Source organism: Parasteatoda tepidariorum, chromosome 7 (genome assembly GCF_982258835.1).
Source record: "Parasteatoda tepidariorum strain Cologne lab strain chromosome 7, Ptep-v5.0, whole genome shotgun sequence".
Classification (NCBI taxonomy): domain Eukaryota; kingdom Metazoa; phylum Arthropoda; class Arachnida; order Araneae; family Theridiidae; genus Parasteatoda; species Parasteatoda tepidariorum.
Genome location: NC_141761.1, coordinates 7502187 through 7528444, shown reverse-complemented (window position 1 = coordinate 7528444; position 26258 = coordinate 7502187). Strand labels below are relative to the sequence as shown.

At 30.1% G+C, this 26258-nt stretch overlaps 1 protein-coding gene across 2 annotated transcripts in view; it reads left to right on the top strand.

Annotated features, from left to right (window-relative positions):
- The first annotated feature begins 8777 nt into the window (after window positions 1–8777).
- LOC107444770 (puratrophin-1) overlaps window positions 8778–26258 on the top strand; it is a 286553-nt gene continuing 269072 nt past the window's right edge. For both annotated transcript variants that reach the window (XM_071182931.2, XM_071182930.2), the window contains exon 1: window positions 8778–8963. The gene's annotated coding sequence lies outside the window, so the exon portion shown is untranslated. The remainder of the gene's footprint in view (window positions 8964–26258) is intronic.

Sequence of the window (26258 nt, the reverse complement as noted above, 5' to 3'; positions counted from 1 at the left end):
TAAAAAGATGCATTTTGAGTAATACATTTAAAATGACACATTTGTCAGTTTTTAGATTTTTTAAAATTTAATTTTATTACAGTTTGAACAAATTAAAACCGAGAAGGCTTCCTTGATCTGTGTTGAACAAAAACAAGGATCAAACATTTAAAAAGAGGCAACCTTCCAAAATCTGCAGAATTGATGTTGTTGTCAGAAAAAATAAATATAAAACTCGGACGATCTCAAATTTCGATTTGCCTGCATAGAAAGGTACTGTTTCAGTGGCGTAGTTTTGGGGGACAATCACTCCCCCCCCCCCGAAATAATGTATATTACTTGATTAATGAGAGAGGATGTAGAATAAGTGGGATATAAAAAGTATTCATTTTCTGTGTGATTTAAACGTTTGTTGTTGTCGGTGGCCATTAAGACAGATGGGAGGCGATTGTTTTTTTTTCAGTAGCGCCATCTATGGCAAACAATTTGACACCTGCTACACCCATACGTCACACCCGCTGCTCAATTTTGATCTGAACCAGAGAACAATCCATCTTCAATTCAGTACCTGTAGCGTATCTACAACTACAATTCACTAGTATATAAGACATGTTAACTCGACTCTATGTTGGGGTACCTTTTCATAGATGACGGTTGACATGGTCTGTAACTCCACTCTCCCCACATTGGTGACCCGGACGTGATGTGAACACGCCTACCTTGGCAAAAACGCCCACTTTGATCTGGATACGCCTACATCGGCAGTAACGCCTACTTCATTGGATGGTCCACATTGAACAGTTGACTTGCTACTTGTGACTGCATCATTATCCACCTCCTCACGCAGTTGCTACTCAGTCTCATCTCGATCACACACAACGTCGGCTTGCATACTTGTGATTACTCGACTGCTAACGGCAACAGAAGAGCGACTACGACCGTGAAGTTAATACACCTCTCACATTCAGCACTAAAAAAATACAGTGATCTTAATACAGCTCTCCCGGCTTCGCACAAAACAGCAATGAATCAACTAGTGGCATCCATTCATCGAATTCTATCATAGCTATAATTCTGGTGGGGGAGTACTGTAGCGTATCTACAACTACAATTCACTAGTATATAAGACATGTTAACTCGACTCTATGTCGGGGTACCTTTTCATAGATGACGGTTGACATGGTCTGTAACTCCACTCTCCCCACAACCCAAAGAGGTATGGGGACATGGAGGACGTAGTGACCCTTTACGCCGGCTGAATTCGAACTCTCGTTCAAGCAAATATGAGTCCAACCAGACTTTTGACTGTGTATACATTAAAAGGAGATAACTGACATTCAAATCTGCGTCTGTCAAAATTTCGAGTTTTCAGTTGAGTTCAAATGAGAAGCCTTCGTGGTTCAAATAATTGATTGAAGAGTGATTTTTCAAAGTGTGCTACATCCCTCTTTTTTTAAATACAGGGTGTTCCAAAATTATCTTTACAACTTCAAAAATTCATAACTTCGAACATAAACAAGATATTTATATTCTGTCTTTTGCATGTATTACTGTAACTAATAAAGTTTTTTTTTCAATAGGCTGAAAAGTTTTAAGTGAGGATGTAGACACCGCAACAGAAAGCTCAATGCGTCTCATGGCCGTATTCGCTCCACATTTCCTGGACTTGTGCTGGATCGTCCGGCTCCACTTTTATGCAATACTAATCCGGTGCTCATGAAGCTTGTGTGCCATGCACGGATGGAGGGTCTGGATGGTGGGTCTCTTTGGAAATTTGTCCCGAAGTTCCGTTGAGCCTGTGTATCTGATTTCGTCTCTATGAACCATGGGACGCATTGAGCTTTCTGTTGTGGTGTCCACATCCTCACTTAAAACTTTTCAGCCTATTGAAAAAAAAACTTTATTAGTTGCAGTAATACATGCAAAAGACAGAATATAAATATCTTGTTTATGTTCGAAGTTATGAATTTTAGAAGTTGTAAAGATAATTTTGGAGCACCTTGTATTACTAGGAGGCTCCTCTCTTGAAAATCGTTATTTAAATCTATCCTATTCATGCTCGCAAAATATATAAAAGCGTTTTATTAATGGTTACACAATGATTAAACAAGTTGATTTTAAAAATAAGAATTTGGGGGTAGAGTTGTTATCGACACTATCAACCTTCATCTATGAAAAGGTACCCCAACATAGAATCCTAATCCTGTAGTTTGGCCGAGGTGCCTGAGGCCATAGGGCCCTTTACCTCTTCATCATGTGTTGCAGATCCTTCTGGTGTAACCTTGAGGTCTTTGTTTCTAGAATTTAAATTAGAAAATTAGTATGAGCCATTGCTCAGGTATAATCATAAAGATGATTTAATAGTGAAATTACGAGATATTAGTAAATATTAACATAATAAAATAAAAATTTAATAGAAATATACATGATAATACATAATTATGCAGTTAGAAATAAGAAAGTCCTGTAAAGAAAAAGTGGAGATTATTATTGACTCCTGATTAGGAGTCTGTTAGATTGCATGCCAATAAAGCAAAAGTCAAGTTTATAATGACCCATTATAGGGTATGGTCCGATTTATAATTATGAGATATGGTCCATTATGAGTCGTCTGATTCATATTGTTTTATATTTGTCCGTGATTTAGTCATGTCCGAGTTAATTGTCAATAATCAGTGCCATTATATAAAATTATAGTGCCATATTAAGGTTATTTGCCATTATATTTTGCTGCCATTGAGTTACACTCACATGGTCAGTATGGTATCACTTGTAAAAAAGTGAGCCACTGGCCTCAGGGAGGCGTCTTCAGCTAAGTTTTCGAACTCAAAAACTGAGTCGAAATTTGCTGCAGTACACGTCAACGCTTTCTTGAAAAAGTTTCGATTGAGTTTGGTAAAGTGATGTTCGAAACTATCTAACTCTAAGTCTGAGTGAATGTCAACATTCCTCTCGTACCACTCTGCGCCTGTTAGTTTTCGCAGGATCTTGTTCTGCGTGGTTGTGAGTTTCCCAAGCTCACTCCCTGAAACATTACACCATGCTGGCGAGGCATAGGTCATGATCGGTCTTATCATGGAGGTGTACAGTAACCTCTTAAGTTTCAGGTTCATCTTCCCACTGTACATCAAGCTTTGCAGTTTTATAGTTGCAGCGTTTGCCTTGTTCTTAACATTTTTAACGTGGTCCGACCAGGTCAGTCTGCTGTTAATAACTAGACCTAAGTAAGTTGCCTTTTTAACTCTTGGTATCACTTGGTACATAGAATCGAGTTAACATGTCTTAAAAACAAGTGAATCGGAATTGTATTTTTGTAGCGGTACAGAATTAATTTGCTTTTATTTCTCTTGAGTTTTTTTTTTTTCTCTAAATAATTCTACATTAAAATCCATGAACAACTGATTCGTAGATTTCAATATAGAACAAATTGATTGAATGAATTGCGATGGTTGTTGAAATGCTTCTCCAGTTAGAATTGTATTTACAGCCAAATAATTAGACGCATTATATAATGATCAGGTGATACAGCCTTAATGTTTTTATGAGACTGTTTGTACTTGACAACGTTAGTGTATCGATTGGAGGATATAAATTCGACGATTGAATAAATTAAACGCTATATTATATAAATATAGAATATTTATTGCATCAGGTATTTACTTTATAATAATACAATATGTGGGGGCGGAGTTATCGACAGTGCCACATTGGTGATCTTCGGACGTGATGTGAACACGCCTACCTAGGCAGTAACGCCCACTTCGATGGAAGATCCACTTTGAACAGTTGACTTGCTACTTGTGACTGCGACATTATCCACCTCCTCGCACTGTTGCTACTCAGTCTAGTCTCGATCACGCACAACGTCGGCTTGCATACTTGTGATTACTCGACTACTAACGGCAACAGAGGAGCGACTACGACCGTGAAGTTAATACACCTCTCACATTCAGCACTCACAAAAATACGGTGATCTTAATACAGCTCTCCCGGCTTCTCACAAAAAAAACAGCAATGAATCAACTAGTGGTATTCGTTCATCGAATTCTATCACAGATATAATTCTAGTGGGGGAGTACTGTACCACTACAAAATTACAACTACAATTCACTAGTATATAAGACATGTTAACTCGACTCTATGTCGGGGTACCTTTTCATAGATGAAGGTTGACATGGTCTGTAACTACTCTCCCCACATTTATAATAATGAGTTCAAATGATTAGACCCAGTGCAGTTTTTTAATAATGATATGATTTGCACTCGTTTATAGGCAGTACTTTTATATTTAAACATATATGTAATGGGTTATTATTTAGGAGATTTTTTCATATACTTCTCTGTTTGTATTTATTTTTAACGCATTGCATGACAAAAGTTAACCCACTGATACGTAAACAAGTGCAAACCGCGTAAAAACAATAAAGCTGTAATTAAGATTTTGCACAGAATATTGTAGTGGGTCTAATACTATGGCCATGGCAATTAACTTTTCTGTCATTTTTTATTTGCCCTTGGTTCTATGTTTTGCTCAATTCATTTTGATTAACGCACATAATAGTAAAATTAAAGATTTAATCCAACCCCATATCTTTTAGATCGACTCTAAAAGATCTGCCATTAAGGTTATTTGCAGGAAAAGAACTTTGAAAAAGACCTCTACTGTTTCTAGTGTTCACAACAGCACTTTGTTTTACTTCACAAAAACTTACTCTCTTGCTATAATAATAATACAATTTTAGAAAACACTATATATTATATAAATATTAAATATCGAAATATAGGATATATAAATATAGAATATATTATATAAATCGCATGTGACTTTTTTTCTTTTGTTTTAGTTAATTTTTTATTTATTTTTTTATAAATATTTTTGTTTTCTCTTTAATTTCCTTTCACTATTTAAAAAGGCATTCCTCCATAACCTCATCTATTAAAAGGTGTCATCATTCGTTCATTTAAATAGCTGCTCATTAGATTGACTTTCTTTCAAAATAAAGTAAAAAACATTATTTTTAGTAATGTTGAATTATTTGAAATAGTTATTCAGTAAATTTTTTGGATCAAAGCAAATAAGAGGTCATACAGTATTCATTTCAAAACGAGTATAATTACTTTTATTAAAGTCCATCTTTTATAAAGAACCAATCATTTATATTTATTCAAGAATAAAAGACTGCAAATAACTTCACCAACTGCTCCCTTCTATGACACTTTATTTAAATAAATGAGACAAGTACAGAAAATGATTAAAAAAAAAACATTATGTAGTAACAAAGAATAAATGTGTTCACTTTTATTTTTTATGACGTCTTGCGTACAAAATATGTAGGGATGTGAAAACTGAGATAGAAGAAGGAAAAATAGCAAGACATGGGAATGAACATTTCGTTCAGTATAACGGGGTTTGACTGTATTTGAGCTGGCAATGATTTTACCCACACCAAACTACAATAAATGCTTTTCTCAACCACATGCATTTATTTATATTTTGTAAACATTTAAATACTTTAAGGACAGCTTTTCTGAAAAAGCATTTCTCCTCCAAATGTGATTCATTTGAGACTTACGAAATGAATCCAATAATTCTTTTTTATTCTGCTCTCGTGTTTCAGATTTAACAACGAAGCTTACTTTGAACATTCTTAATTTAAAAACATTGTTGTACAACCTCGTAAAAAGAACTTTTCAAAGCAAATAAATAATGGATCGAATTTATTCCCTAAGACAGTGTTTCCTAAACTTTTGTGTACCCTTTCTAAATTTTTCGTTACGCTGTTTACCACTCGTAACATGTGAATGTATTTTTTACCATAAGAAAGTTAAAAACCATAACCGGCTCTTGACATTATTAACTGTTAACTCGGCAAAAAATAGCCAATAGAAAAATACATCATTGTAAATTTTCGTGACTATCTTTTTGAAATTTGTTGGAAGATAATTCTCATAAGAACGCGTACCCATACCACACTTCGGGAAAGAACATTTTTCATGAGAGAGTAACGACATCTGTGCACCGACCCTTACCTGGCAGTAAATACATATAAAACGGACAATTTATTTTTAGAATTCCCATAAACATGTAGGAATTCTTCAGAGGACTTCTCAGTATTTTCTCAGCTGCGGAAGAAGGTGGTGTCGTCAATACTAACTTCTGTTTAATTTTAAAGCAAATTATTTTACCCTTCTTTTTTAAATCAGATTAGATATTTAATCCCGGTTATAATGAATTGAAATTGCAGTCCCTTGAAGTTCGCTATAGCGGGGTTTGACTGTACTAAAAATTGGGAGGTCGAGAAGAAATATATATTTATAATATAATTGGCAAATCCTTGATTATTGTTATACGATAGTGAACTCATACTATTAAGATTCATTTCACCTTTTTATCATTATCTCAAAGTAATGAAGTGTTTTTTACAATAACTGTTGAATATCTAAAGGTTGTTCGTATTTAAGATAAAATTTTGTGAAACAAAGCTATTTCATGCCAAATAAAATCTTAATATAGAGTCATTTTTACATCCTTGTCTTGCTTTGTAAAAAACTTTTTCTCTATTATTTTATTATTAATATTTTTCTTTTTAGGTAAGCATGCTAAGCGAACGCTTATTTAAAAGAAAATGAATTATTTTATTTCTTCAAAATGCTTTTTTCTTCTTCTTATATTTTAATCAATGTTCACGACTATCGTCACACAAATCAATTGATTCATTCAATTTAATCGTCAACACCTTGACCTTCGCTGGCAAAAAATCTTTTTCCTCACATTCCTGTATTTTTGACTTTTCTTTTATGGGGACAAATGAAATTTTTTATAAATTTTTTATACGAACTATTATGTTCTTCTAATGAATTTCAATAATAGCCTAACGCTTTGATCTTCTAAAATAATTATTCCTCCAAGAAGTTATTTTAAATGACATTAAAATGCTGTTCTCATAATCATCATTGAAGGAGAACAAAATGGTTTAAGGATTTTTGTTCTTTTTTGGAAAAATTACGACCAGACTATGCAGGGGCCTTGCATCGGAAAGGTTCTGAGTTCGAATCCGGGTGATGTTCTTTCATTTTCTATACTATCTGTCCTTATTGAGGTAGCAACGTTGGCCCATCTGCCTCCTATATTGACGAACACAGTTGGGAAATAAAACGATTCGATTGCATTTCACTAAATTTTAGCAAATCGATCCCCGAGGATTCAATGTGAAAAGACAGTTCTCAGAAACACGTTTCTTAAAAGTCGATAAAAAAGATTATTTTGTTTCATTACATTTTTATCTAACCACATTTTGTCAATATTATTTGTCGTAACGAATGGAAAATAATCAACTGTATTTGTATTAAAATTTAAACTTAGGAATACAAAACGTGAGACAAAATAATCTTTCTTGTGAAAAAAAAATACCTTAACATTTTTCATGGAACAGTTTGCATTGGAAACAGTTTTTATCTCTCAACTTTTATATTCAAAAAAAATGTTGTTACGGGTGTTCACTTATATATCGGACAACGTCTTGTCGCTCTCTTTTTGTTTCTTTTTTTAAAAAAAAATTTTATTTTTTATTTTTTTGATTTGTTGCTTTTGAGATCAAGTTAAGAGCGAGAACATAAAATAAAAAGTCGACCGGCCTGTGTAGGGGTTGGGGAACTGCCCTTGCATCATAAAGGTTCTGGGTTCGAATCCCGGGCAAGGCATGGATGTTCTTTCCTTCTCTGTACTATCTGTCCTTACTGTGGAAGCGACGTTGGCCCACTTAATAGGGTGTTCTTGAAAGAGAGGCCAACAAAATCGCCCTGTATATGCCTGAATTGACGGATGTTAACACAAGTGGGCATTGGGAAGGAAAAAAAAAGTAAAATAAAAATTGCGAAAAAGATAAAATTTTCTACAATAATGGATAAATAATTATCATTTAAAGAAAATTGCAACAAAAACCCCACCTAAAATGCTATAATTATTAAGTAAATATTAATTTAAAAAAAGAAAAAAAACTCGTTTAAAGTTAAAAATGAGTCGTCAAATTTCAATTCTGAAGTTGAATTGCAATCAACATTTTATTTTTACTGCAGGTTTAACAGTTCTCGAATCAAGACATTTCATTGAAAACACCTAAGGAGGAGGAGGACCACAAAAAAAAAAAAAAAAAAAAAAAAAGAGAGAGATTCGAAAATAAAGTTTTATTATGTAAAAATTATGAAAAATTATAGAAAAATGTTAAACAAAACACCAATAGAAACATTCGAGAATTAATAAAGCGAAACGAAAGAATGGATGTCATGTATTTACTTAATCTCTTTTAAAAATGATTTAAAAATATTTTCGTAACCTAGTTACCAGATTCAAAATTCCGATAAAATGACGATATTTAAAACTCAAGACTAATGTTGGATTTTTTAATTTTCTATTTTTTTTTATTCTGTCCCATGAGTACAATTTAAATAAAACTACCCTTTACAGGAAAAATAGAAAAAGAAAAAGAAAAGAAAAATATGTACAGGCATGTGTTTAAATATTTCTAGAAATTAATCAAACGTTTTCTTTAGTTTTAAACTCGTCGAAAGTAATGTAAGGAATATAACGCTGACTTATTATTCATCTTTTTAAATTTAAACTAACTTTACTCTCTTTAATAAAAATCCAAAGAGAAAAAAAAAAAGTGAGTGAAAGCGGCATAACCGAAGAAAAGCTTAAAAAGAACCCACGCAACCATAGAAAATAAAAAACGATTATTTATCTCTACTTTCCCTACCCCCCTCTCCAGGAATAAACTCGTCTCAACACAACCATCTTCAAACTGATGCAAACGTTAAAGCATTTCCCAGTCGGGCGACGTCGGTTGCAGTTGAAGTTAAGTGTGTTCTGATCTAGTGCCGGTAAATTGATCGGAGACTGCTGATAAAAAAAAATCTTTCTGTTTATTGGATTGTGACACATTATGGATAAATCATTGGATTATTTTGTTTTCAGGTCTCAAGGGGTAAGTCTTAAATTATTATACTCATATTTATATAGACGTTAGTATTTTAAAAAATAACGTCTGTAAATTGCTTGAATTTAACTACAAAAAAATTTTTCTAATTGTCAACACAGCTTATCTAATATACAGTCTTAAAATTACTTTCGAGAAATTATTCAACATTAAAATATGTTGTCCCAGGATTTTTTTTCCCTCTCTGTTACCATTGTATAAAATTATTTTTGTTAAGTATCACCTTTAATGGTCTATATTTAGATAAGGTTCTAAAAATTGTCAATTATGCCGTATATTATTAAACCTTTAACAATATAAAGATGCTTTATTCACTCCACTCCCCCCCCCCATTACTAGCGCAATATAGAATAAGCTCAATATTTGTTGAAATACTATATAGTATTTCATAAAATATTGCGCTTATTCAACGATAATGCAACAACATCGGTCACCAACTATTTATCAAGCTTTATTTTCCTACAAAATTTAACAAAAAGCGATGAGAATTTGACTAGAGTGAAAGTTGTTTACCGTTTCAGGTAAATATTTTATTTAAACACCTTTGAATACTACTATATGGGGGGAATTATTTTATGTTTGAAATATAAAAAAAAGTATCCGGCTGTTTCCCGTTTTACGGACAAGCAACAACCGCAGCCGAAATTTTTATACTCAGCTATTCGAATATGTTTTTTTTTTTTTTTTTTTCTTTATTAAAACAAATTTTGCTTCTAAATTGTTCTAAAAAAATATTTATGTATCCCAGTTTAAATTTTTTTTATTAACATTATAATATATTATAAAAATATTACGTATATTATTAATTTAACAATACGTGTTTGTTAAATAAAAATAGTAATTAATTAAGAGGTTAAAAGTATACGATGGGTTCAATCTTAGCCTTGTTTTCTCTCATAATCCATTTTAAACCTCTATATTAGAACTGACTCATCTCAAATCATTAACATAGATAGTTAAAATTAGAATTTCTGCAACCGCTGATCGCAGCTTTATTTATCTCTATCGTTTCATTGTTAATTTTTTCGTTAATTTATTATTTATATTTTATTTATTTATTTAATTTTTTATCTTTTGATAATTTATTATACTTTCAGATATACTTCAGATATGTTATTCTAATTTCGTTGTTAAATGGGAATATTATTTTTAGGAGATTCATTTTTATTTGGTGCGCCAAAGACTTTTTATTTCCATCCTTACAAAATAAATCAGCCTACTTTTTTGTTGTCAATAACTACTTAACGGCCCCAATAAAAACCACAACTTTAGATGTAAAATACCACAAATACATGAGTTCAATTTTATTGAAGACTCCATGGCGAGGTTGTCGTCAGTAATTAATTCGTTTTTTACTGCAAAATTTATTCAATTGATGCATTTTCTTTCATTCGAGATATCGGGTATGAGAGTTAATCCTTATTAAATAATCAGGGCTGATTGTGCTCCGGAAAAAATCCGGATTTCCGGATTTTTCGCTAACAGTGATCCGGAAGTTTCCGGAGATCGAAGGTCCAGACGTTTCAAAAAATCATTGATCACAGAAATTTCCGTAAATCAAATTTTCAAAGGTGGAACTTAAAAACACAGTTTATTTTGTTTGTAAGGGAGAGCCAGATACATTTTTTATGAGTAAATAGTTATAATCATAAACTCAAGAAAGAAAGACATATTCGTAAATTTTAATTACTTCTCCTAGAAAACCTAGTTTAAATTTTTTTCTAATTTTTCAATTTAAAATTTTTTTTTTTAAACTCGGGAAATTTTCCGGAATTTTGACTTGGGTTCACAATCACCCCTGTAAATATACCTCCAAGTGACGTCATCATATCGTTGTCGATTCAGGAGCCAATCAGGTTCGACATACACATGACGTGGCTTACAGGTATCCAATTAAACCTGATTTAAACCACATGGTTAGGCATCATTATTTCACTTGAATTGCCCATTTTCTACTATTTGTTGTTTTAAAATTAACATCTAGATGAGGGAAAATTTTCCTTGAATTATGTTTTTGAAATTCACTTAGGTTTTAAATGATTAATTTTAAAACATTTATCATACAAAATCTTTTCTACATATGAATAATAAGCAATTTCTTCTTTGATCCATATTAAGCTATGATATCTTTTTGAATAATGTCCAATGTGTTAAATTGGCTGTAGAATGTTTTGTTTTTAAATAATGTATTGCTAATGAATTAAAAGAAACATACCTTTATGTTAGTATGATTTTCAAAGGTGTATGAAATATATACCAGCTTGTTAATATTTTTGTATGCTAAGCTTAAATGAAAAGCTTCTTCCCCTATGGGGGGGGGAATAATGTTCTTCCATTTAAATTTGTATGTTTAATTTTGATGAGAGAATGCAAGAATTTATATATTTTATTTCGCATGTTAAGTAACATAATAAATGAATTATATATTTAAGTTCATTATTTTATTCTTATCCTTAAAAAAAATGAAATTTAATAATTCTTACAAAAATCCAGTATTTATTAATCTTTTTAATTAAATACATATTGTAAATTATTTTCCAATGGAAATTTTCTTTCATTAATGTTTTAGTCTCATTAAGACATTAACAGTAAAAACCAAAACAAGGAAAACATTAATTAATTGAAATAAATTTTATTTCATTTACTCACTCTTTATTGGTATTAAAAAATACTTGATAGATTTAGCATTCAATTACAAATAGCAGATTATGAATAACAATTCAGATTATAAATAACAGTCGACATGCTACAAGCTCTCAAAAATAGGAGCCGAATTTCAAAGCTTTAAAATGCCTGGCAAGTCTTGAAATGAGCACCTATTTTTGAGCGCTCGACTGTTATTTACAATCTATATATTTTCGAAAGTTGGCCCACCTAATTGGTTGTTCTTGAAAAAAATATTATTTTCGCGAAAAATTAGTCTCACTGTTAAATGAATTTTAAAATAATTATTCATTGCAATTTCAAGGAAAGCAATGACACTGTTTCAATGACAAGAAACTGTTTCAATGAAAGCGATGACAAGGAAAGCAATGACAAATAAGTTTCTAACTGTGATATGCCGTATTATTTTGAAAATCAAGTTGCCAGCTTACGAATCCGAGCTTTGGGAGTTGTTAACCATCAGATTTCGTGGGGACAATTTCAAGTTTACTCTTGTGTTTGCTATAAAGAGGGGAAAAAAAAAAGATATTTGGATACAGAAGGTGAAGTACCTTTTGGCAAGCAGCCAGATGATGAACTTCCGACGCCTCATTGTTGTGAAATGCAATTCCACCCACGATATAACTTGTCTTGGATGGAAAAAACAAACAATTAAACCATGACATATGTTTTGTAAATTGTGTTACAGAGGGTTTATACAAAAAACTTGTTTTAAAATGCATATTAAAGTTCGATATAACGAATAGAGTCTTCTATTTCGACAAATATCCGAGTCATAGTCTAACAGTAAAGGCACCAAAAATGTGTGTTTTTATAGTGAGTAAAAGACCTTTTGCCATTGTGACAAAAATCTTTTCAACATTTTTCTGCTTTTTAAGTAACATTTTAAAAAGATTGAAATATATATGTTTAAGAATATTGTATGATTCATTTTTTTTAAAGAATCGTTTCATTCCTTTTATTACAAACGTATTTTGCGATTCTAACCATTACCTGGTTCGTTAAAGGACCCTTCACAAAATATATTTTCATAGAAACGAACCCTTCACAAAATAATTTATCTTTTAATAGGACCCTTCACAGATTTGTTCATCTTCATTATTATTTTGTTAATCGAATAGACCCTTCCCGGGGGGAGAGACGGTTCAAGACAAACTAAGTATCCCTAAATTTAAATTCAAAATGTAGTATTCTAAGAAAATACTTTTATTTTTACTAACATGGTGTGCGCATTCTTATTAATATTAAATCATATTTTTTTGTGAATTAAATAATTGATCAATTTATATTTATTCATAAAATCAATTAATAGAATATTATGTAAATAAAAAAAAATTCTGGCAATTTTTTAAATGAAATATTATAAATTTAAGAATTGTTTAAGTTTACTTAATGCGTAACACATTAAAAGTGATACATTACTATGTTGTATTATTTAAAATATATCAATTGAAATTATTAAAAATGTGAGTGATTTTGTTTCCATTATTCGTCCGAAATGAATATTCTGTGTTGAGCAGTATAGGCTGAATACTAAATATTTGTATGTTGCATCTTTAATTTAGTAGCAGCAATTGTTGAGAAGAATCTTGTATCTATTTGCAATTTAAGAACTTTAAAAGGTTTTTTATCGATTTTTGCAATAACAGGACCCTATTCGCACAGATTCAGAAAAGCAGGACCCTGGTTGAAGGAATGTGACTTAACGCTTATTTTATATTCACAAATTAAATATAGTTTTTTCGCAATTTTACAGAAACAAGATCTTTCACAAAATGTCTGGACAGACCCCTGATTACTATACGGATCCTTTTAAACAGAATTCGTAAAGTCCTTAAGAAACTGTGATGATGGCAGCAAATCTGAGAAGATAAGTGTATTTTCTAACGATTACATTCACCGCACCATTTTCAATAAACAACTCCAAATATCTGATGACAAATCCTATGTTTTGAAATTTTCATTTTAAGGATAACTTCATTATTAGGCTCCGCGATTTTTTTTAAATGTTTTAAGGATTGCATGGAATAGTAATATAGAGCTTAAGAAACACAGCTTTTCAATGTTTTTGAAGCTTTCCTCTTCAGTTTCTGGTTCATTTAGTGGCACAGTATATTAAATTAAAATATTTAATGCGATTTTTAAATTAGCTTTACGCCCTTTTTCAGAATTTTTTTGGGATTTCTGCGACATACCTCTCTAATACTGATATCTTTCTGCAAGATACTTTTAACAAATAACAAATATACATGCTACTAAATAAAAGTAACAAAAACATCAACATCAAAAAGAAACTTTTCGGAGCAAATAAAATAATTTAATTAAAAATTCTAATATTATGGGCTATATTCTCGCATTTTGTTAGGGGAAAACACACTAATAATTTCCTGTTTCGCATTTTGTAAATCATCATCTCATTAAAAAAAAATTTAAAAATCGTGAAATCCGTAGCATTAAATCGGATTCTTTAAAAAAGGGCTACTAATGCGCGTTTTCATTTCGAGATTCAGTTGTAACAAATACTATCGTATTAAAAATATCGGATTTTAAAACTATGTGGAATTCAATTATAAAAAATGCATTAAAAAAATTAGAGTGAAATTTTTTGCAGAAAAAAAAAAAAAAAACAAATTTTTTACTTCATTAATCTTTATTTTTCATTGATCTCAAATGAGAATAGAAAAATCATTTTGTTCCAACTCCGATGCGCGAGAAAAGCATGTTTTGAATAAAATTCTGAGGAAAAGATAAAATCTTTCGAAAATTTCTACAGGAAAAAAAAAAACTTCCCGAAAGAAACATCTTTCTGCAAGAACTCGGTAACGTTCAGCGACTAAGTCACCGTGTCTCGCCACGGGGGACAATGGTGATTGAACTTAGATTGAAAAAAAAAACAATTTAATATAATTTTCATAACTTTCTGAAAAATTCAAAGCAAGTAGATTTTTATTTATTTATTCATTTATTTATTTTTTGACTGCTGCTCTGAAAATTAGTATGTTAAATAATTCTGTCTACAATTGATAATTTCAAAAGTCGGATGACTCATCTCCCTTTGAAACAGCAGAGTCAAATATTCGATTATTTCGAGCAAGTTAACGCCCAATTCGACATTTTTTTGAAATATATATTTTTTACTTATTGATCCAAAGTCTATTATAAATATGTTTCAAGGTGGCATATTTCTATAGCGTTTATACTTACGCCCATTATTTTTTATGTTATTATTATTTACTCAAGTTATATGATTAAATATATGAATAGGTAAACGGGGCTTTTCACTACTTTTTTCCTGCTGCTCTTAACTAAATAAAGTAATATGATTAATTTCTAATAATTTAAATTGTTTCAAGCAATTAAATATTACGATTTCAATTCTGAAAAATCATAGTCACATTTCTTAACGGCGAGGAATTATTTTTATATTAACAACTATTTGCTGAAGACACTAATTACAGCTATAAAATAATTTGATATCCAGAAATTTCTTAATCAATCGCATTTTAGTATAAGAAAAACCTAAAGTTAGAAAAAGAGCAGTTTTTTGGGATTCTAAAAATAGTATGGTTTTGGCATCTTTTAACAATTTTCTATTTTTAGTATTTTCTGTTGAACAAAGTAAGACATATCGAGCATAACAATATGTGGTGAATTGTACTACAGTTGAGAAATAATATTAAAAACTTTTCAAGCAATTTTTTTTTAACATTATCTTTTTCAAAAAGGCAATATTTTTAAAGTTAGCGGGCGAGAATAAATTTGAACGTCAAAAAAAATTGCGTGTCCATAATTGTTTGTTCATTTGAAAACAAAGCAATTTGTTGTATTTTTATTATTATAATTTTTTTTGTTGTGCACGTATATGTGTTTACTTTTCATTACTCAAATAAATAGGAAACACAGTGTTTTCATCATAGAAAAAAAATGGGTGAGAATTTCTCACCCTTTCTCAAAAACAGGGTGAGATTTCAGAAAGTTAAGTGAGATTTTCCAAAAACTTAAAAAACACAAATAGACTTGGAAAAAAAAAATCATTTCTTTTATTATAATACATTTTTAACGTCTTCTATTTTTTAAAGCATTGAATACTTTTGCTGCATCATCATAGAAGATTTTGCCTTTACTAGATATTTGTCCCTCTTACATTAGTGCATAAAAAATTTGAACGTCTTACATGAAAAAACTTCACCTACTGTAAACACGTGGTTGCAGAGAAATGTGTTCTGAAAGGGGTTCCGTGGTTCGGTTGTGTTCTGTTGTTCGAAAAGGTTCTGAACAATACTGGTAAATAGGGAAGCTAGATAACGGAGCAAATGTTGAAAATAATGAAAGATCCAGGAAGAAAAGTGAAACGGATTTTATTCTAAAGGGCGTAATTCGAAACTTCTTCCAAAATGCGAGAAATTCGCGAATTTTGAAAAATTGATTTATAGAATGCACGAATTTCTCGTAGTAATAATTTTTTAATGCGAGAAAAGAAAAAAATATGCGAGATTCTCGCGTTCTCGCGCTGCAAAACAATAAAAAAAACAATCAATAATTTATCTTCATTTTTTTGAAATAATAGCAGGCTTAGTAAATAGTCAGCAGTTTTGCATCGAATAATTTTAAATAGCAGAACGTTTTTAATTTCTGTACTAGATTTTATTCCCAGCTAGTATAAGTTTTCTTTGAATAAAAACTTGACTATAATTCAAAAAGGAATTTTACTTACAAAGAAAACCTAAATTTAAGTACTAAAAAAATTGATCAGTATATTAATGAAAAAATAATATACGTAGTAGGGTAAAGAAAAAGATTTAAAAAAATGATAAAATTTAATTGAACCTTTAGTAAGACAGTTCTGCGAAACACGCGCGGGTAGGTAGTTAAAAAAAGTTATTTCAAGATTAAGACGATATATAAGATGTTGAGAAATTTTAAGATGCTTAAAAATGTTGACTAAGTATTCGCATTAATAATTATAAAATATATATCGTCCGGTGGCTGAGTGGTAGCGCTTCGCTCTTCCGTGCCTCAGGTCCTGGGTTCGATCCTCGGGCCGGGCAAGGTTGATTCAGCCTTTCATCACTTCAGTGGGTCGATAAATGAGTACCAAGTATGCTTGGGAACTAAACACTGGGGGTTCCGCGTTCGGCTGACCACCTGACCGGAACATCTGCTCCTGCATCCCAGAGCCCAAGGTCAAGAAAACTGAGATGGGCACCGTAGGCCTTGGCCCTCTATGGGCTGTCGCGCCACTGAGTTTTGAGAGAGAATAAGATGTTGAGAAATTTTAAGATGCTTAAAAATGTTGATTACGTATTCGCGTTAATAATTATTCAATATATATTGAAGAAATTCATACATATATTATTCCAAATCTATGCATACGTATGTATATTATTGAAATTGTATAAATTATTGTAGAAAAAAAATGAGAAATTAAATATAATCGCATTAAATGTTATCACAATCTGATGTATAATCACATTCTGTCAGAAACATGCTTTTATAAGACTGGACATTCGTTGAATAAAATGTTTTTTATTCAATAAAATGTTTTATTCAACTTTCTTTTCTAAATTACGAATAAGTTTTTAGACGACTAAAAGGAAACATCGTATTTTATAATTTAAAAAAAAATTGCAATCGGTTATTAGCGAAAAAAATATGAATGAAATTTTACACTGCACCCGTTTAACTCAAGTTCCTCCTAAATTTGCCACCTTTAAAACTCGAAAGACTAAAGCTTAGTGTATACCTATAGTGCCCAAAAGCAGTCAAAATGACTGAACTGTGAATAATGTGTAAAAAAAAATTGTTAAAAATTAATTTTTAATATTTTTAACAGTTATGTAACAAGTTAATAAATGTTAACAATAAAAAAAACTTATAAGTTGTACAAAAATCTAAGAAATTATGTTATTATATACGTCATTGTTTTTCGAATTGAAATTAAAAGCAGTCACAATGACTTCCTTAGGCAATCTAGTGTTAAATATTAATCGCCCCATTTAAATATTTCTTCATTGTAGTCAAATAATTTTTTAAAAAAAAGATTCATTTTAATTTTTCTCTGCTTCTGCGAAAAAAAAAAGAGTTTAAAATTTAGATTTTACAGTTTAAAGTATTTTCAATTTTGAAGCAAATTTGCACTTGTTGCATAAGTGTTTAATCATCCATTTTTGTTGTTAATGCTGAGACAGGGAAAGAGTCAATTTTAAGACTTAGTTTTCCTGTTTGTGTTATCGCAATCCATAAATATTTTCTCAAAACGAATCATTCATAAAAAGAAAGAGGAGGACAACAAAGACACTTAAGTAGCAGTAGACGAGAATAAAAAAAAAAAAAGAGAGAAAAGGTGATTATTATCGTTTTGTAAGAAGATATGGATAGAATAGATATCTCTTCACTACAAATGTTCGTTTTTTAGAATACTTTATATAGCGTCTCGGTCTGGCGAATAAGATTCCTTGACCGAGTTTTGTCGAACACAGAGAATGTGTAAAAAAGAAAAATAAATAGTTTTTGTATCTTTTAAGCTTAACAGAAACATTTCGAAAAAAGAGTGCCCAAATAACTGAAAGTGTTTTTTGTCGCCGCTCAAAGAATGAATTTTGTTTAGTTCAAAATCGAGTAGAATTTGCATCATGTTTTCTTTACTTTGATAATAAATACATGACAAACTGAACATTAAATAGGTCAAAATGATAATATACTCGCACGAAAAAATATTTACGTATGATTTTTGTAATTAAAGATTTTCTTTAATGAACGCCTGCATCTTTTTTGGAAAATTATTTGGCTTTTTTTTTTAATTTGTAAATGTTGGAATCGAAAGTATATTAGTTGAATTAGGCGCGTGATTTAAACGAAGCGGTAAGTATAATTGTTTGACATAACCTAGTCAATGAGCCAATTGATCCATTGTGAGCGGTGGTGGCTCAGGGGATAGCGCTTTCGAATCTCCGGTTTCGAACCTCAGCAGTGGCTGGTCGATTCGAATTCTTTTAAAAATGAAATACTGACGTAACAGTGCTCAGAGAGCTGATGTAAAATATCCACATAGATCATGGATTAGATTCAGGGTTCGCCAAGTGGGCCCACTTTGAAAAAACCCGCCCGGGTTTTATTGGGCGGGCCCACCTTGAAAAAACCCACTTGGAACGATAAGTGGGTTTTTTCAAAAAAAAAATTTTTTTTTTACTAAAACTTATTGTTTTGCATTTACTTTTATATAATTTATAGTGCAGCATAAATTTGTCATGATTTATATGATTAAGTTTTTAATATTAGTAAAGTAAAAGAAACTGGAATCTTCATGTAATTTTATAGTAGGTATCTACTATTGAAAACTTCAAGTGGGTTTTTTCAAAAAGTAATATTTTAATGATATTAAATCAAATAAAAATTTAAATAATATACTCTGAAAAGATCAATTTTTCAAATATAGTTGCATGCTTTATATATTAATAAACAGGTTATTATTATTAATTCATATGTTTAAAAAAATTGAAAAGAAATTTTTTTTTTCTTTTTTTACCAAGTGATACATTAACAAATTTAAACAGTTTTATTTTCTGGCTTTAAAAAAAAAGCTAAAACTTTTTATAAGAGAACTTTTTAAAATTATTTATCTAAAAATGAAATCATTTTCCTAGGGTTAATTATTTGAAAACAAATGGGACAAGTAACTGATACTCTTTATAATTATTTGTAGTTTTAATTTCACTTTCTATTAACCTTATTATAAAAACATGTAAGACCATTAAATATTTATTTCAGTTTTTTATTTAACTCAAGTCAGATGAAATTTTAGTTTTTACTGATTATAAATATTTACAGATTATAATTTTATAATAGGTAATATCCATATGTTTAATAAATATAGTAAATAAATGTGTGTGAAAACAAAAAGATTAATAAACTTGTTCCTTTTATATTACTGCATTTATATTTTATAATTCCTAATTTAAAAAATTATGAAACATAATGCACTTAACAATAAAGAAGATTCAAATAGGTAGTGATAATGCGTTATTTAAACTTAATATAAAATACGTATAACCAGGGTTCCCCAAGTGCGCCCACTTTGAAAAAACCCACTTGGTGTTTTTTTTTAAATTTGATTATAAAAGAAGTAGCTTCTAATGCTATCATTGGATACATCATTGAAGTTAACAAATATTTTAGAAATGTGCATCAAGCACATGGATGGGCAAATGAAAAAAACTGCTTGATGACCCAATGACACTAGGTGGAATTCATATTATGAGCACGTAAAAACTTTTGCCAATAATTAGCATAAATATGAAGAGATTGTTCTTGAACATCAAAATGAATCTAATAATAATATGTCAAAAATATTAAATAATGTTGGGCTTTACCAATTAACTATCAATTGGGAAAAATAGATATCAATTGTTTCTTAAGCTTTAAAAAAGCTTCAATCAGAAAACATTTCAATTTCAGAACCTGTTGATATATGAATTAACTTACTATCGTGTGATGAATTAGAACCCCATAAACATTTTGTAAAAAGATTCAATCAGGCTATTCAGCCACATCATTTATTAGCATATGCGTCCTGGATCCCGAAACAAGGGGACAATTTTTAAATGATGAACAAGACCAATTAGCAGAAAACTGTCTTTCTAAGCATCATCCAGAATTTCCGCCACGTGTTATGGCCAGGGTTGGGTTTTTGACGTCAAAAAGTGGTTTTTGACATGACAAGAGTATAATACTGGTTTAAACCGTCAAAAATGTCAAAAACTAAAGTTTGCCAAGAAAATATATAAACTTCAAAACTACCAACAGTTGCCATGCATTATATTGAAATTTAATTATACTATAGGTAATCAGCAGGTTTTAAAATATTTTTTAATTAAAATTGAGGTAAAATAATAGATTTAAAATCTCAGAAATTTATATTCAAATGCATGTGCAGAAAAATTTTGCACAAAATTTTTTTAAATATTTATATTTTGAAAAAAAAAATTTTTTTTTGATACTTAAGAAAATTAAAAGTTTATTACTATGCATTTTTGACATATAAGGAACATGTAACTAATATTTATAAGGAACTTACAAGTTATGTTGTATAAATACAAACTTGATACAAGTGTATAAAAAATTTTTTTAATGTTATACCGAATATCTTTATTATCCAGTATGTTAATTTGAATTTAAAAGTAGTTATATTTATGAATAATGATAAATATAATTCATATTGTTTATTATTTTATTTATAATTATTACACTTATCATTTTAAAACAGTTTTTATCTCTTAATTTTTTTTCTCCACTTGTATTAAGAATACAAATAATGTATATCTTGAAAGCAAGAAGTAATTATTCAACAGCTGAATATTTAGATATTCAACAAAACTATATAGTATTCAGCAAAATGAAATTCACAAGTATTTGGATAAACTAAATTTTCAGCATAGTAAATTAATAGGCTGAATATACTATAAATCGACACTATCTACTCTGTGTATTCAACAGAAAGCACTTAAATTTGTATTGTCTTATGTTAACTATGAATTTAAAAAAATTGAAGATTTAAAATTCAGAATTACTGATTTTTCTGAAAAATTAACAACCAATCACGAAAGTCAAACTAAACAAAAGAACATTACAGTCACTGATCCGTGAAATATTTAAACAAATTATTATGGAAATTTTTTAATTATCCTAATTAAATACATAATTTTAAAAATTAGAACATGCATCACACTACATAATCAAAATGAAAATGATGGAAGTAGAAATTGAATTCAAAATTCAATAGTCTAGTTCATTTGCTCCTCGCAGCATACGGTAGCACATAACTAGTTTTGAACATTTTTCTGTTCCTAATCTATTACGGAGTTTCGAATGAATTAGTCCAAAACTGGAAAACATCCGTTCTATTGAAGCAGAACTGGCAGGGCATGATAAAAGTTGTATGGCTAATTCTACAAATTCAGAAGCTGGACCAGACTTAAAAGATTCACATTTGCTTATAGCCTTCCACCATGTTACTGGATCCATATTTTTCACACTTGGTAAAAAATAAGAAGATGGAAATGGTGATGCTTCACCTTCAAATGATATTACGAATGGTAAACAACCCACAATTTTTTTTTCAGCCCAAATACGAGCACCTTCACTTTGTGTATCTGACAAACCTTCTCCCTTATACATTGGATGTAACATATAGGCCAAAAAATGGAAGGGCTTAAGTATTTCTTTCATTCTCTTCTGAATTACAGAAATATGTGGTTGCAATGAAACCTCCTTTATTAGAGACAGCCATATTGAACATGCATCAGCAAGCGAACAAGTATCTTTTTGTGAGGTTTCTAGACCAATAGCAACTGGCTGAAGCATCGAGAACAGATCCTTGCATTGCTTAAACAAATTGTAGTCATTTACCAATCTACAAATGTCAGCATCAACTTTCTCTTCATATTTTTCTGCAATCTGTATGTAAAATGGTCTATTCTTTAAAAAAGTATTAATGCATGTAAGTTGACTGTTCCACCTTGTGTCTCCAGGTAATTGAGGTTTTAAAGATTCAGGGAATTCTTTAAGCAAACCTGCTGGAAAGTGGCAATTTCTGAAGTATTTTTGAATCTTTACGACTTGCTTCATTACTGTTTCTGGAGTAAGAGCTTGTCCAACTAAATTCAACCAGTGAGCTGAACATCCATACAATAGTAACTCATTTTCATTATCTGTCAAAAGTTCTCTTGTCTTTTCCATAACTTTTGCATTATCTGTAACAACTGCTTTGACATCACAGGAATATTTATCTTTAGCTTTCTCAATTGCATTTTCAATTATGTGTTTATGAAAATCAGCATTTTTTGTAGTTGCACCAGTCTCAATGGCATCCAGAAAGTAAGCCTTTCCTTCACTATTAATACAGGTTGCTATAACTGAATCATTGTGAATGTTGCTCCAGCCATCTTCTAATGTAACTTTTTCCCCCTTCAGTTTCTCTTTAGTCATTTCTACAATCTCGGTTGAAACTTCATTCAGCAATGAATTAGATAATGCTTTTCTGGAAGGGGGAAAATATCCAGGTCGTAGTGCAGATATCATATTTTGGAATGTTGAGTGTTCCACAACATTGAAAGGAATGCTGTTAGCATAAAAAAATTTTGCAACTAGGGTGTCCAATTTATGTGCTGCATCTGTACTTGTTCTTGTAAAAAAAGGGTTAGGCTTTACTTTCTTGCTTGGCATTTCAAGTTCAGTTTCATCAACATTAACCTCATCATCTGCACAACTCAAAGTAGTTGATTCTTTATTTTTCAAACACTGAGCAATATGGGTTTTCATTCTGTCTACACGATTTGCTCTAACATTTCCACAATATTTGCATTTTGCATAATGTTTTCCCTCAATTTTAATTTTAAGGAAATGTTGCCACACTAAATCTGTAGGTCTGCCACCACGAATCATGCTTTCTTTTAAAAAAAAAAAATTTATTGGTGAAATAGAAAAAAAATTAAGACCAGCAGAACCTAATTTGTGTAACTGAAAAATAGAATTTAACTCTAATGAATACAGAGATAAACCACGCAGGAGCAAGCTAATTTCCTTTTCTCTTTGATTTAGGAGGGGGTGGGGAAAATGCATTGCACAGGCATAGCAATGAATGTTTGAGTTAAGGAACTTGAAACATCTGGCTAAGAGTATTGATTTTAAAGGTGAAATGTGAGATTTATTTTAAATCATCCACTTCAGTTACTCACTTTTGTTATTTATTATGGTGAATTGTTTTATTATTTCTGATAATGCATTATTTAATCACCAGTTATATTCATCTATTCCACATCAATTAACAAAACAATATTTTGTTGTTGAGTAAATTCTGATTTCTTAGAAATGCGATATCATTAGCAAGTTTTTCTTGATGTGCAATCACATCTGCTTTCCTTAAAAATAGTCTTTTAATAAAAAAATAAAATAAAAGGAGAAAATTGTTTATTAATTTAAGCATATAATTATTTGTTAATAAAAGCAGGTGATCATTTTATAAAGAAGATAGTAGTTAGAACAGTTTTTTTTTTTTTTTTTTTTTTTTTTTTTTTACTTTGATTCTGTTTTTCTGATTCCACTGCCTTGTTTTTTTTTCTTCCCCTCTTAGGATTAATTTGTACTCAATAAATTTATTCTTTTTATTCATAAGTTTTATCATTAAGTTTTTTTTTTTTTTTTAAATTCCGTTTATCTTATACTATCTAAAATAGCTAGAAGAGCTAAAAATAGACAAAAATTCCCTGATTGTAATGTTGCATGTGCCCAACCTGTTTAATAGATTTTTCTTTAAATGATGTCTAGTGTACAAAACTGCTAATGTTTATCTTTAAAAATGTCTAATTTTTAGTATAGTCTATACACTAAATTTGGTTATAAATAAATTTCTTAATAATATCACTGCAGATTTTCAATAACACATGAAAATGAATACATAATATTACAAGAGATGTGAGTTTTCAAAAGTACAAGATTTTGGTTACTATTCAAAATATAAGTGTTTCTTCAAAATTTTAAATTTATTTTTTCTAGAACATATTTAGAAACACTATCCTTTATAAAAAAATATATAAAATTTATGTATTAATTAAATTTCACATATGAATATAGGTTTTTGACATTTTTGACAGTGAGGTTTTTGACGTGACAGTTTAAACCATGGTTTAAACTGTCAAAAACTGTCACGTGTCAAAAACCTGCCAACCCTGGTTATGGCATTCAAAATTTCCGATCCTGAATACTTTCCAAAATCAATGATGCTTGAGTGCAAAAAATAGTGGAAAATTATGGCAAAAAAAAAAAAAAAATAAGTAAATAAATAAATAAAATTCCTAGCTTCCACAAAATTTCTGTCAATTCTTTTTTATTTGAACTCAGCACCAGCATCCTCTGTCTCTATCGAAAGACACTTTTCAAGTTTCGGTTTGGTGCAGAGTAAACTTCGAAATAGATTAGGAATAGATAAAGCTACAAAACTCGTAAAAGTGTATCACCATCTAAGAGAGAAATGTAGACCCTTTGAATCTGTTGTATGATAATAATAATAAAGGAAAAAATTGGACCTTTTTTTTTTAAGTTAACTCTTAACATCTGCTGACAATTTTTAACTATTTGGAGAAAGTTTATCACAATTAAAAAACAGTTAAAAATTAAAATATTACTTTTAAGATTTTTTAAATATTATTTTTAAGATTTCATTTGAATACAATTTATTTTGTTTCTTTTAATCATGTTTAAAATAATGAAAGCAAACAACAAAAAAAAATTCTATTAAGTAATACATTAAACAACAATAAACAAATTTAAAGTTTTATTTTCTGATTTTAAAAAAATAAGCTATAACTTTTTATATATGCTTTTTTTATAATTTTAAGATTAATTTGTCTTTTGAAACTATAAAGTTAAAATGTATCTAAAAATGCATATATTTATCTAAATATTTGAAAAAAGGGGCAATTAACTGATACTCTTTATAATTATACATAATTTTAATTTCACTTTCTGTTAATCGTATTATAAAAACATGGAAGACCATTAAATATTTATTCCAGTTTAATTTTATTACAGGTAAAAGTCAGATGAAATTTTAGTGTTTACTTATACAACTTTATTTAATAAATAAAAATATTTTCACAGTAAAATTTATGAGCACTAAATGAAAAAACCCAATTTTCCCCGGGTTTTTTCAAATAAAACCCAATTTTCCCCGGGTTTTTTCAATAAAACCCAGGTGGGTTGGGTTTTTTCAAAAATCCCCGGGTTTTTTCAAACCCTGATTAGATTAGAGTCTCCTTGCCTTCAGCCTAACCGTGGGAGGTTTTGAGTGTCTCCGTGTAACGCAAATGCGGATTAGTTTCCTCAAAAATTCCTCTACGAAGGCAAGTTTCTCCCAATATTTGATCCAGAAGTTCTCTTGTCTTCTAGATTGGGTTCAAAATGACAAGGCCACGGAGTTGAATATTGGTATTCGTAAATAAGGTTTGTAGAGAAATTATCAAGATTATCATTAAAACTACTCTTGAGGAACAAATGGAATTAATAAACAAAATTGACAATAACTAAAATTTTAACCTGCTTAATCTAACCACCTTGCCAAAACCTTTTTTTTGGACCACATTGCCATTTTAGTGTTTTAATTTGACTTTTAACTTGACTTTGCATTTTATACATGCTTTAGGTTTGTTTACAACCTTTGGATTTTAATACATTTGGTATTTTACATTGCGATTGTATTTTATACATGGTTTTTAGATTGTTATACACCCCTTTTAACTCTTACCTTTTGGTATCTATTGGTATTTTGTCCTCTGTTTTTTTGTACTTCAATTGAATTTACTCTGCTTTACTTGTTGTTCTTCATTTTAACTACCTGTTACTACTTCACCCTCACTATTTTGGTTCCACCAGCAGGATTCAAGCTGGCTTGATTGGCTGGATCCTTTCAATGCCCTATTGGCAAGTGTATACATCTGTGATTTTGTCTTAGTTTTAACTTTTCAATTTTAGCACTATATTCATTTATGTCATTTTATCCTTTCACCTTTTGGCGGTTTTATGAGCTGTATTTACGGCTGTTTTTGGTGAATTGTTAGATTTTTTGTC